This window comes from Phyllostomus discolor, chromosome 3, assembly GCF_004126475.2.
Source record: "Phyllostomus discolor isolate MPI-MPIP mPhyDis1 chromosome 3, mPhyDis1.pri.v3, whole genome shotgun sequence".
Lineage (NCBI taxonomy): Eukaryota > Metazoa > Chordata > Mammalia > Chiroptera > Phyllostomidae > Phyllostomus > Phyllostomus discolor.
In genome coordinates, this window is record NC_040905.2 from 87,298,872 (window position 1) to 87,310,766 (window position 11,895).

At 40.9% G+C, this 11,895-nt stretch overlaps 1 pseudogene; it reads left to right on the forward strand.

Annotated features, from left to right (window-relative positions):
- The window catches only part of LOC118499370, a 37,973-nt pseudogene extending 27,876 nt beyond the window's left edge, over positions 1-10,097 (forward strand).
- The last annotated feature ends 1,798 nt before the right edge of the window (positions 10,098-11,895 follow it).

The window sequence follows — 11,895 nt, forward strand, 5'->3', positions numbered from 1 at the left end:
GCTATGAACATGGATGTATGACTGTCTCTTCAAGACCCTGCTTTCAGTTCTTTTGGGTAGACCTCATCTGTCAAATTTTAAGTGGAGGATTAGGTTCTCACTGATGCCTAGTTAAAACAAAAGTTCTCACCTATACGGAATATTTTTTTAAAATAATGCAGTACATGTAATTGTAAACACACCACATATGTAGCCTTTTTCTTTTTTGACAGGAATTGCACAACACAGAATCCATCAGAATTTCTGTACTTGCAGATACAAACCTACAGTAATACTATAAAACATTGATGATGTCCATGTATGAAGTCATGTTTCATGCATCCCAGCTATCAAAAGAATATTTTTGGTCAGCCTACTAAAGGAAAGACTGATTTATCTTTCTATTTTCCCTCTAGGAAATGTTATAAAATGATTCTTATATAGAGGTGATCAAATGTTATGCAATCAATAAATGTACTGTAGCAATCAAATATGATGGAGGCATGTTCAGAAATATATATATATATATATATATATATATATATATGTATTTGGATTTTGTGGTGTGTGTGGTCTTTGTCAGTTAAAAAATTTGTGATATGATTCTTATATCATTCTAAATATATATTCACATTTCACCTAATTTTATATGTATAATGTGTTTATTTTCTTAGAGGGAACCCTCAAATTGTATATATTTTGGGCCCCACAAAATCTGGATCTGTCCCTGTGGGGGTTTTACAGACCCTCTCAGTGCCTTGGGTCAGAGATCTCAGTTTCCTTCCTTTATCCCCACTAGATGTCCCAGCTTCTTTTGACCTGGTGCATTGTGCATGGATTGTCTCCATGGGTTATTTAGGCCCAGATTGAACCAAAGCCCATGGCATTGATAGCTGCTCAGTCATGAGGTTCTGGGTGCTAACAAAATAAACTCCTCTTGGGCCAACCCCCAGAAGGACCAAGGCAAGAGGGCTCTGGGCACAGGTTTGGGAGTTTCAGTCCTAATTGAAGGCTGGGCTGTCATTGGTAATGACTTGGCCTCCATGAGCTTCTGTGAACTCGTAGTTACCTTTCAGTTCTTGGGCAACAGCCTCAGGATAGGTTCACAAACTCCTTCATCAACCCCTCCCTCCACAGCCCCTGCCCAAGATCCCTGATTTCTTTTTGGTCTAGAGGAAATCCCACCAGTTTTTTGGCTGTAGGTTCCTGCTTTTCCATGACTTTGAGTATTTCTTGCCAGTCCTTTCTAGCCTGCAGAGTTTCTTTTGATAAATCAGCTAACAGTATGGTGGGAGCTCCCTGGTAGGTAACTAACTGCTTTTATCTTGCTGCTTGTAGGATTCTCTCTTTATCTTTAACCTTTGGCATTTTAATTATGATGTGTCTTGGAGTGGGCCTCTTTGCATCCATCTTGTTTGGGACTCTCTGTGCTTCCTGGACTTCCATGTCTATTTCCTTCACTAAATTAGAGAAGTTTTCTTTCATTATTTCCTCAGATAGATATTTCCATTTTCTTGTTTTTGCTCTTCTTCTGGCACTGCTATGATGCTAATGTTGGAATGTTTGATGTTTTCCCACAGACAGCTTATGCTATCCTCATTTTTGGGGGGATTCTTTTTTCTTCTTGTTGTTCTTATTATTTGTTTTTTATTTCCTTATTTTCCAAGTCATTGATTAGATTATTGGCTTCATCCACTCTACTGTTTTTTTTTTTCTGTAAATTGTTCTTTACTTCAATTAGTGTATCTGACTGGATTTTTTTTATGCTGTTGAAATCTTCACTAAGTTCCTTAAGCATCCTTATAACCAGTGTTTTGAACACTGCATCTGATAGATTGCTTATCTCCATTTTGTTTAGTTCTTTTTCTGAAGTTTTGATCTGTTCTTTCATTTGGGCCTTGTTTTTTTTTTTTTGTCTCATTTTGGCAGCCTCCCTGTGTTTGTTTTTATGTATTAAATAGAGCTGCTATGACTCCTTGTCTTGGTAGCATGGCCTAATGTAGTAGATGTCCTATAAGGTCCAGTGGTACAGCCTCCCTTATCACGTAAGTTGGGTACTTGAGGTATGCCCTTTGTGTGTGCTGAGTATACCCTCCTCTTGTAGTTGAGCCTTGATTGCTATTGGCAGGTCAATGGAGGGATTTATCCAGGCCAGTCAGCTTTGAGGACTGGCTATGACCACTGGCTGCCAACCTTCCCCCTTGTGGAGGATCAGCTGTGCAGGGGCAGAGAGGTGGTGTTCCAACATGATCTCTAGCTATTTACTGTGTGCATGGGCTCTGGGGTTTCCCAGGTGCTGCAGGCCAATGTTAGCCCCTACATGTGTTTTGCCTGGTGGCTCCTTGCATGAGCTATAAAGCAATCTGAGATGGCTGCTACTTGTGCTGGGCTTGGAGATTCCCAGATGAAGCCAAGCTGTGAATCTAGGCTGGTTGCTGCTAGTTTCAGGCCTGGGGCCACTCAGCAAGAGGTATGGGGACTTAGGGATTAATGAGGCTGGCTGTCACTTCTTTTATAGGATTTAGGAAGTTGTGAAGCAGGAGCCAAGATCAGTCATTCACATAGAAAAGTCAAGGTTAGCAATTTGGGTGGGCCTATAACTTGGGTGGGTTGGAGTTTAAGAGGATCTCCAGGGTGGGAGATCCTCTTTTGCTGGAGGTTAGCCAGATTGATAGAGTCTCAGATAGGGCACCTGCCTGCCAGCTCTGTGGCTCTTTGCAGGGAGAGCTCATAAAAGGGACAATAGCATCTGCCCACCTTTCTGTCTGGGAGAAAGCTGTCCCCCAACTCTTTTCTTGATGCCAGACACTTCAGTTCCTCCCTGTTTGCCAGCGCTGAAGCTCAGAGGGAGTGAGTCTGATTAAGTCTGTTTGTGGATTCTTCAAGGGGAACTTCTTGGGATTCCAGAAGTTTCTTCCACTGACTCAATCCTTGCTGTTTTTGCAGCCAGAAGTTATGGGGACTTACCTTCCTAGCACTGGAACCCTGGGCTGGAGGGCCTGGTATGGGGCTGGGCCTCCTTGCTCCCAATATATCCCTTCCAAAGTTTTATCCATGAAATGTACATGTGGGACCAACCTGTTCCACATCTCCATTCTTTGTATCAGTCTGGATGGATGTGGTTTATTTAATTCTGTAGTTGTGAGATTTCCATTCATCTCGATATCTGACTGTTCTGAGTGATGGTTGTTCAATATTTTAGTTATAATTTTGATGTGGTTGTGGGAAGAGGTGAGCCATGTTTACCTATGCTGTCATCTTGACTAGAAGTCCTACATATAGATTTTAATGGCCCATCAAAAGTAGATACTAGAGTCATTAGCAGACAAAAATCTAATTCTGCTTTCCTGAGGAGGCAGTAGGGATTATTAATCTTCAAGTCCTTCCAGGAGAATAAGAGAAAACATGTGTATTCTATTCCTTTAAAGCAGCAAAGCAAAAGAAGACATGCAACACAGTTAAGTTGCCATATTAAAAGAGCCTCGGTATTCATATCTCTGAACATCAATAATAAGGATTAATTGAATGTTAGAGTTGCCAGTGAGCTTAGTGATCATTTTACAAATGAAGCGTGGAAAATCCCTGGATGGTGATGCTGCTGCTAAGGCCATGCCCTGGGAGCCCCAGAGCCAGGTCCCTTAGAGCTGTAGTCCCCAGTCCAGTGTTTTCTCCCTCACACTCTCATTAGATGTGGCAAGAGAGTTTCAGATAGAGTTGCTGAATGCAATATTAATACCATTTTATGAGAATGGATTTAGAAATTTTTGCTGGAGGTTTAAAAAAATTGAGGATGAGCTCATTTATTTGAGTTGGCTTGAGTACGGATGGCCTGCCTGCAGGCTTCAGAAAAGGCTCTTGATGAATTTTCAAGATTCTTTTAGCTTTAATAGTGTATGATTTTCACTCATCTATCCTCTTTAGCAAGAATTTCTTGAGGCATCTTCTATAAACAGAGCATCATATTGTGTACACAGAATAAAATAAAGCATGGAGCTCTCAGCTCTGGTGCAGGCAGATCCCTGCCTATCTGCTGCCTAAGCAAAAGGGCAGGCAGTCCAAGGTATGAACTATGCATAGCCAGTGACTAAGTAAAATCTTTGTTGCCAAAGCCACTGTTAGGGCTGTGCTCTCTGCAGTGGAGGTGCACTAATACACAAGTACAGTGGGTTTGGTTCAGCTGAAAGTGAAGATACACAGTAGATGTGAATCCTTACTCTCATTGTTAAAAATTCCTGCTGATTGGTGCAAGTACTAGTTGTTATTTCTGTTTCCACTGTTGGGAAGGGGAGATGTTCAATTTCTCTTGCCTGTTAATGAATAGCCATACATGTCTAAAAAATAAAAAGTACACATGCACACCCACAAGAGCCCTCTGGAGGTTTAATAGTCACTTGGGGAGCAAACACCATCCCCATGCCCCTTGCCAAAATATATGTTGGCCAAAACGTCCATCTGGCGAGGAATCTCCAGCATGAAACTTCACAAACCACTTTTGAGACATTTGATCAGTCCGTCACAGAGCCTCCTCCATATGTGGCACAAATATGTTTTTGTGTTTGAGTTGCATTTTTACATTTCTTGAAATAATAAGGCACAATAAAATAAAAACATTGCATATTTTCTTCCATCTTCAATATTAAAATGGCTGCACAAAAATTCACCAATTTTGATAAGTTGTTTTTAAATGTGTGATGATATGACAGCTGTCATAATACATACAATCTAACAAAATTGTTTTGAATGAAATTAAAGAAATTAAAGTGCTACGAGTGCAATCTTATGGACAAAACCAAACAAAGCTTTTGGCCAACCCAACTCAAACAGACACATTTAATAATAGTACTTGGCACTTCTTAAAATTATGATACAGACAATTGAATGGTATAGCATCTGTGTGGGCAAAAATGCTCAACAGATCAAATTCTTCTCCTTAAGTTAAAATGTGTATTAAGATCATCTTACAGATACTTAAGAGTCATAAGCCATTATTCTGAGTGTTTTTCAATGTCAGGCATGCTCCCCCACCCCAGAGCCATGTTTAGGTTTGAGTGCATATGTATGTATGCAGATGCCCTAGGTGGTAATGCGTCCCCTTGATGGGTGGGTGCTGCAAGCAGAGAGGCTAATGCAAGGAGAGGGCTAGGAGGAGGTCAATGCCCCAGCTTGGGTAGGAGGAAGTAATAAAGGCAAATGTCTTGAAATTGGGTACATTCTTCTGTTCAGAATTTTATCCACTACTTTTTGAGGGGGTAGGAGAAGAGCATGTACAATTCTGTTGTTCTAATCTATAATCTTCAAAACAACAAAGAAAGATGAATTTATTTAAAAAAAAATACACACCGATTTCCCCTATTCCCTTCCTTGCCCTTGCCCCATTCAAGTCTCTGGGAAGTTCTAAACAGTTTAGATTCTCCTCAGCGGGGCAGGTATGTACGTGTGTTGAGAGTTGGGTGGGTAGTGAGAGACGAAGTTTATGGAAGAAGAGACTTTGGCGAATTCCAGAGAAAGGCTCTTGGGGTCTGCTTCCTGAGCAGAGTCTCAGGAAGGTGGTAAAAGCCTTGAAATAAAGGAAGCCATTTGAGACAAAACGTTTCTCTGTAAATCTAAAACAGAGTCCTAGGGAGGGTGAAAGTCCAGGGAGGGAATGTCTGCGCAGAGTCCAGGCTTTTAGGGTTGGGCAGCTCTGGAGGTTCCTACAGACTTCCCTGCCCAAATAGAGCAGAGAATCACAAGAAGACTTCAATGCCTGCAAGTAGGAGATGGAGTCAGATGGATGGGATTGGGGCATGTCCCAGCCTTCTTCCAGGGCCTGCAACCAAGGACCAGTGCTTCCCTTCCCAAAACTTGGTGACTTTGACCTCCTGGAACTTAGACACAACCCTAGGGCAAGGGTCAGGGTCTTCAACTGACAAGAGAACATCCTGTTGTCTGGGGAGATTAGGCCTTCTAGATAGACATTAAGTTTTACTATAGAAGAATACAGTTTTATTTCTGGCACTCCTGAATTTATTCACTGAGATTCATATTCACTATACCAGTTTATTTTTCTCCCTAAAATATGTCTTAAACAATTCCTCTTGTTTTTGTTTGAATTGTTGAAGTTTCACGGTCAGGATTCAGATAAAAATTCATATAATATTCTGAAACCTGCTTGACTCCTTGGGGTTTTCAATTAATTTTCTGGTACCTGTGCAGAGTTCCGAAACTTCAGTCTAAAAATTTGACTTGACACTTGGCAGAAATAAAGCCTTTAGCCAAATTCACCAGAGCCATCCTTCAAATGACGGGACTCTCTGCTGGAAACATTGATTTCCAGGTTGTTGTGGGGCCTGCATCTGTTCAGAGTCTCCTAGAAAATGTGAAACTGGAATTTATCAATGCAGTGTGAGCTAAGGTCTTAAGTAATGAAAACAGAACCACCTCAGTAAAAGGCAGAAAATGAGGAAACAGAACATGCCTTAAGCCAAAGCTCCCCAGCTCCCTATTTGCTGGAGGCAGGGAAAGTGAAGGGGGAGTGAGTGAGTGATTAGAGGCCGAGTCCTATGAAACCATCTAAAACTTTGTGGCCAGGAAGCTGGCTTCTGGCCGGCTGGCTATAGCTGAGAAGTGAGGATGGGAAGGCCACTTTCTCAAGAGTGCAGAATGAATGCTTTAGAGGCGAAAAAGTAGAGGTCTGTGAACCTGCATTGGCCCTTAAGAAGGTGATCAGAAAGAAAGATGGAAAGAAAGGAAAAATCAGGGTTTCTACCCAGTGTTAAGTCTTGTACAGTGACTTGAGAACTCCCTCTGTTTAAAAAGTAGCAATGAAATTCACATGGCACAAAATTAACTGTTTTAAAGTGTACAATTCAGTACATTCACAATGTTGTGCAACCACTAACTATATCACGTTCCAAAATATTTTCATCACCCCATAGGAAAACCCTGGACCCATTAAGTGGTCAGCCCCCACTCCCCTCTCACCCTAATCCCTGACAGCCACCCATCTGCTTTCTACCTCTACAGGTGTACATTTTTCTGGACATTTATATAAATGGAATCAGGTATGTGACCTGAATCTGGTTTCTTTTATTTAGTTTAGTTATGTTTTTCAGGTTCATCCATGTTGTAACATGTACCAGCAGTTCATTTCATCTGATGGACCACAGGAAAAGTGAAATTTAATTGTATGTATTTACCTCAACATTGGAAAGAGGTGACTTAAGGTCCAGTTCATTTCCCAAGTAGGCCTCTCCCTGTGCTGGACCCTTTTATCTCGTTCGAAATGGGCATTGGCTGTTTTTGCCTACATAGTCTCTGAGCTGCTGCTAACAGTTACTGATTTGGGGTAGAGCACAGTCTCTCCCTGGCTCAGTCTTAGGAGTTCATGTATCACTGAGCTGACATCTTCTCTTCTGGAGTAGGCACTGATGTCAGGCTGTCCAATAAGGGCTTTCATTCCCTCAGGCCCAGTTCAAGGTGGACACAGAGTCTCATTGCACGGGTCCCTTTTGGAACTACAGAAATGGGTTTCCTTTCCGTTGGACGAAGCCGGAAGGTATAAGCCTGCTAGGCGTCTCCACATGGAGAGCAAGCCAACAGAAAGGAACGCAGAAGGAAAAGAAGTTGTGAGAGAGCTGAGTCCCAGGGACATTGTTGAGCTACTTTGTCTGCCATGTTTAATTAGTTATAAACCTTTTATTCCGCCTTTTCTTATGCTGTTTTTCCACTGGATTCCTGTCACTTACCACCTGTCACTGCAAGGCATGAACATGACTGCACTCACCTGGGGCAGGGGTGATCTAGTTGAGGACATTCCTTCCCAATTCCCGGGTAAAGCCTTGGTGACCTTCTTTGAAGAGAGGATTCCATACTTTATGTCTTCTTAGCTGGTCTGGGAGTGATTGTTACAGGAGTAGTGGAAAAGGAAAATATTACCTGTAGTTTTGGTATTTACCTACCTACCTCTTTATATCTTTCTTTAATCTTGTTTTGGCGTAAGTTTATATGAAAGGAGAAAACAATTCTAAACTTTTTTCTCTTTGGTTTCATGACATTAGATCCTAGATAGAGAAATTCTTTTTGGTTCAATAGATTGAAGGATAGAATTTTATTCAATAGCATAGAAAATATAGGGGTCACTTTACCAATAAAAACTTTGAGGAAAAACATTTTTATCATCAAAGTCTTTCTGTTGCAAGTTGTTATAAGAACTGCAAACAGAAAAAAAAAGCTTTAAAAAAATGAGAGTGCCTTTTTTCCCTCAGTCTTTTCAGATTCTCATGTTTTACACTAGCAAAGATGGGAACTTTTCATATTCCTAAAAACATTCTCCTTCCCAACATGACTCAAGGTTTTAAGATAAACTCCCAACTAAAGTTTGGTAAAAAATAACAAAGAGAGACATTTCCTTTCATTTTTCTCTTTTGCTTTAATTGAAAAGAAGGTATATCACAGAGGAATAGTCCTAAGGTCATGTTCTTCTAGTCACAGATTTCTCTTTTTATTGCAGAGCTTCATCTCATCTTTGGGCCTTTGGTGAAGAGCACCTGATATGCAATGGCTTCATCAAATAGTATCTGGGCATGTAGAAGTTATTGAATTAACTTCTTAAAAAATTTAGATTTTGTGTGTTTTAGAAAACCCTAAATAATCTAGTTGTATATTGTTATGGGTTGAGTTGTGTCCCTCAAAAAGATATGTTGAAATCCTAACCCCTACTACTTTAGAATGTGAACTTATTTGGAAATAAGGTCATTACAGATATAAGTAGTTAAGATGAAGTCATATTGGAGTAGGAGAGACCCCTAATCTAATAGGACTGGTGTCCTTAGAAGCAGACAGCTGTGTAAAGACAGTGACACACACGCACACACACAGAATACCCTGTGACAGTGAAGGCAGCTGTAAGCCAAGAAACACCGAAGGTTGCTTGCAAACCAGCAGAAGCTAGGGAGAGGTAAGAAAGGACTCCTTGACTTCAGAATTCTGGCCTCTAGAGCTGTGAGACAACAGATTTCTGTTGTTTAAGGCACCCAGTTTATAGTACTTTGTTATGACGGTGCTAGGAAGCCAATACATAATTATATTTTTATATAATAGTATTTTTACAATGACAAAAAAGATACCATAAACAAAACCCCTATCTATATCAATATCAAGAGGCCTCAGCTCTTTGCCACATGTACTGTGAGTGTGAAGACCCTCTTAAGCAGTCAGACTGCTGATGTTCCCGAGTATGTCGACATCACTCTGAAGGGACACACAGTTTTTGAGGAAGTTCCCTGTGGAGGGACTTGAATCACATCAATGCAGAACTCAGTTTCCTTGGAAAGAACAACAGGCTCTGGGTTGACAAATGGTGGGATCAAGGCACTGGCAGACTTTGTGTCTGGTGAGGACCCGCTTCCTGGTTCATAGATGGCTGTCTTCTTGCTGTATCCTCATGTGGCAGAAAGGGCAAGGGGACTCTATGGAGTCTCTTTCATAAGGCCACTAATTCCATTTATGAGAGCTCCACCCTTGTGACCTAATCACTTCCCAAAGTCCTCACCTTCAGACACCACCATATTGCAGATTAGGTTTCAACATGTTTGGGGGAGACACCAACTTTCAGTCCATAGCAGTGGGGAAATAGAAAGAACCTGGCTATAGTTCAGACTGCCTATAGTCATCCACAGAACACGATCAAGGGTGAGGTACGGGGCTTCTGTTACAAGGTACGGTCTATGTATTCTCACTTCCCCGTAACATTGTTATTAGAATATATCTCATGTTGAATTCTCGAATTTCTTGGGTAAAAAACACATTTGCAGGGTTCAAATGAGGCCAGGCATTGCTTGCTTATTCAGTATTTCAAAACCAGAAAGATGAGTTAAGTCTTGAAGGAAATGACGTCAAATTTGTATCAAATTTAGCTGCTTTGATTCAGCCACAACAGTTAAAAGTAAAGATATCAGAAAGATTTTGGATGGTATATCTCTGAAAAAGAAACAGTGCAGAAGGCTGATGAATAAGATCTTTGAATTGTCCAGTATGGAAGCAAGATGCTGGATGATTCTAAAGACCAAGTTGTGTTACTTTAAACATGCCATAAAAGTCTTCGATTGATTTGGGACTTCTTCTTTAAAAGGAGGAAGGGAGAGAGAGAGAGAGAGAGAGAGAGAGAGAGAGAGAGAGAGAGAGAGAGAGAGAGGGAGAGAGAAACAGGTCACTTGGCAATATTATAATCCAGGATCCTTAAAAAAAATCAGGCAAGTCCATGTTATAAATGTAGAAGACTGTAGTTATGATAGAGCTGAAAATACACCCAAAGCAGGATGGAAGCAGGTGGTGTCCTTCACAACTGCTGTTTTCTTACACTGGGCTGAGCTCCTTAAACCCAGAGGTTCTCAAACTCTTATGTGAGAACTCTCTTTGTGGGATCTCTGCATTTCCTCCCTCTCCCCACTTTCCCCCTTACTTACACCTCATTCATTAAAAACTATTCTATAAAATCACCAAACAGGATTTAGGAAAACACTGTGGCCTTTTCCATTCCATTATTTTTGCCAAAGCATGAAACAATCCAAGTACACAAGAATGACTGGACAGCTAGTCACTCAGAGCATGTTTCCAGGTTGTAGCTATGCCTGGGTAGCACCTCAAGAATTACCTTGATAATTACTTAGTGTAGTAGTTCTTAACCCTGGCTGCACATTAGGATGATCTGGGGAGATTGTAAAGTCTTATCACTCCAAACCACTTAAATCAAGAACTCTAGGGATAGGGGCTAGGGACCGGTAATTTGTAAAAAAAAAAAAAAAAATCCTCAGGTGATTCTAACATGTGGCTGAGGCTGAGACCCAATGAGGCTTTATGTCATGTCACATTACTGTTGGAGTCCAAACACTCTGATAACAAGAGGCAGAGATGACCATCCATCTCTGTCCCTACAGCCCTCTGCTTTTTGTCTGATTGGAGTTATATAAAGCCTAACTGGAATTAACACTAAGCCTGGTAATTGTCATGGCACTGTCCTAGATTTTCCTATCAAATCCAATCTTATTTTGCATGGGAAATACAGGAGTGACTCAAGAGAAGTTAAAATATTTCTGCCCCTATTTAGAATATTCAGCATTAAATTTAAGTTTTTCCATAATTTTTCAAGCACTGAAACTTTTAAAGACAGTAATACTGAACTTGAAAAAATATCATTAATTGTATAGTATGGTTGGTCACAGAGTATTATCTAGGCAATCGGCATCACGTATAGCCTTTAATGCTCTGTCTGCTGAAGTGTGAGTTCTGCATATTGATAAAAAGTTTGCAAATTTCTCTGCTTATGCCTCATCACTCCCTTCTTTGATTGAATATGAAACAAGTGGGATTTTAAAGTCATAGAGCTGGAAAGGACCTGTGGAAACCATTTTATCTAGTCTTCTGGCTTTATAGTTGGATGCCTAACCCACTAAGGGAGTCAGGCTACCACAGTCTTTCACAAACTCATGAAAACTCTAGCAGGAATACTGCAACATCCTGTTCAATGGCTCCCTCCCTCCTGTCCCCTTTTTTCTCCATATTGCTGTTAGAGTGATTGTTCCAAACGCATATCCAATCAAGTCACTCCCTTCCTTGCTTCACATTCTTCAGTGGTTCTGTGTTTCCCTCAGGTCCAGATTCAAACTCCTTAGCCTCACCTACAATTATCTGTGGATTGACCTGACCCTGTCTCCTTCTGCAGATTCATCTCCAAGAGCTCCCATTTCTCATTCTAAACTGTGATTTTACCCAAGTTCTAAATGTGGTTCTCCAATATGTCCTCTTGCCACCATCCATTTGCTACGCTATTCTTTTCTTCTACGGTGCTCTGTCTCCATATGTGAGGAGACCCTCCTCTGCTCTCCCATTTAGATAGTTTATCCATTCATGTACTGAATGTCTTGGTTACTTCCAAGT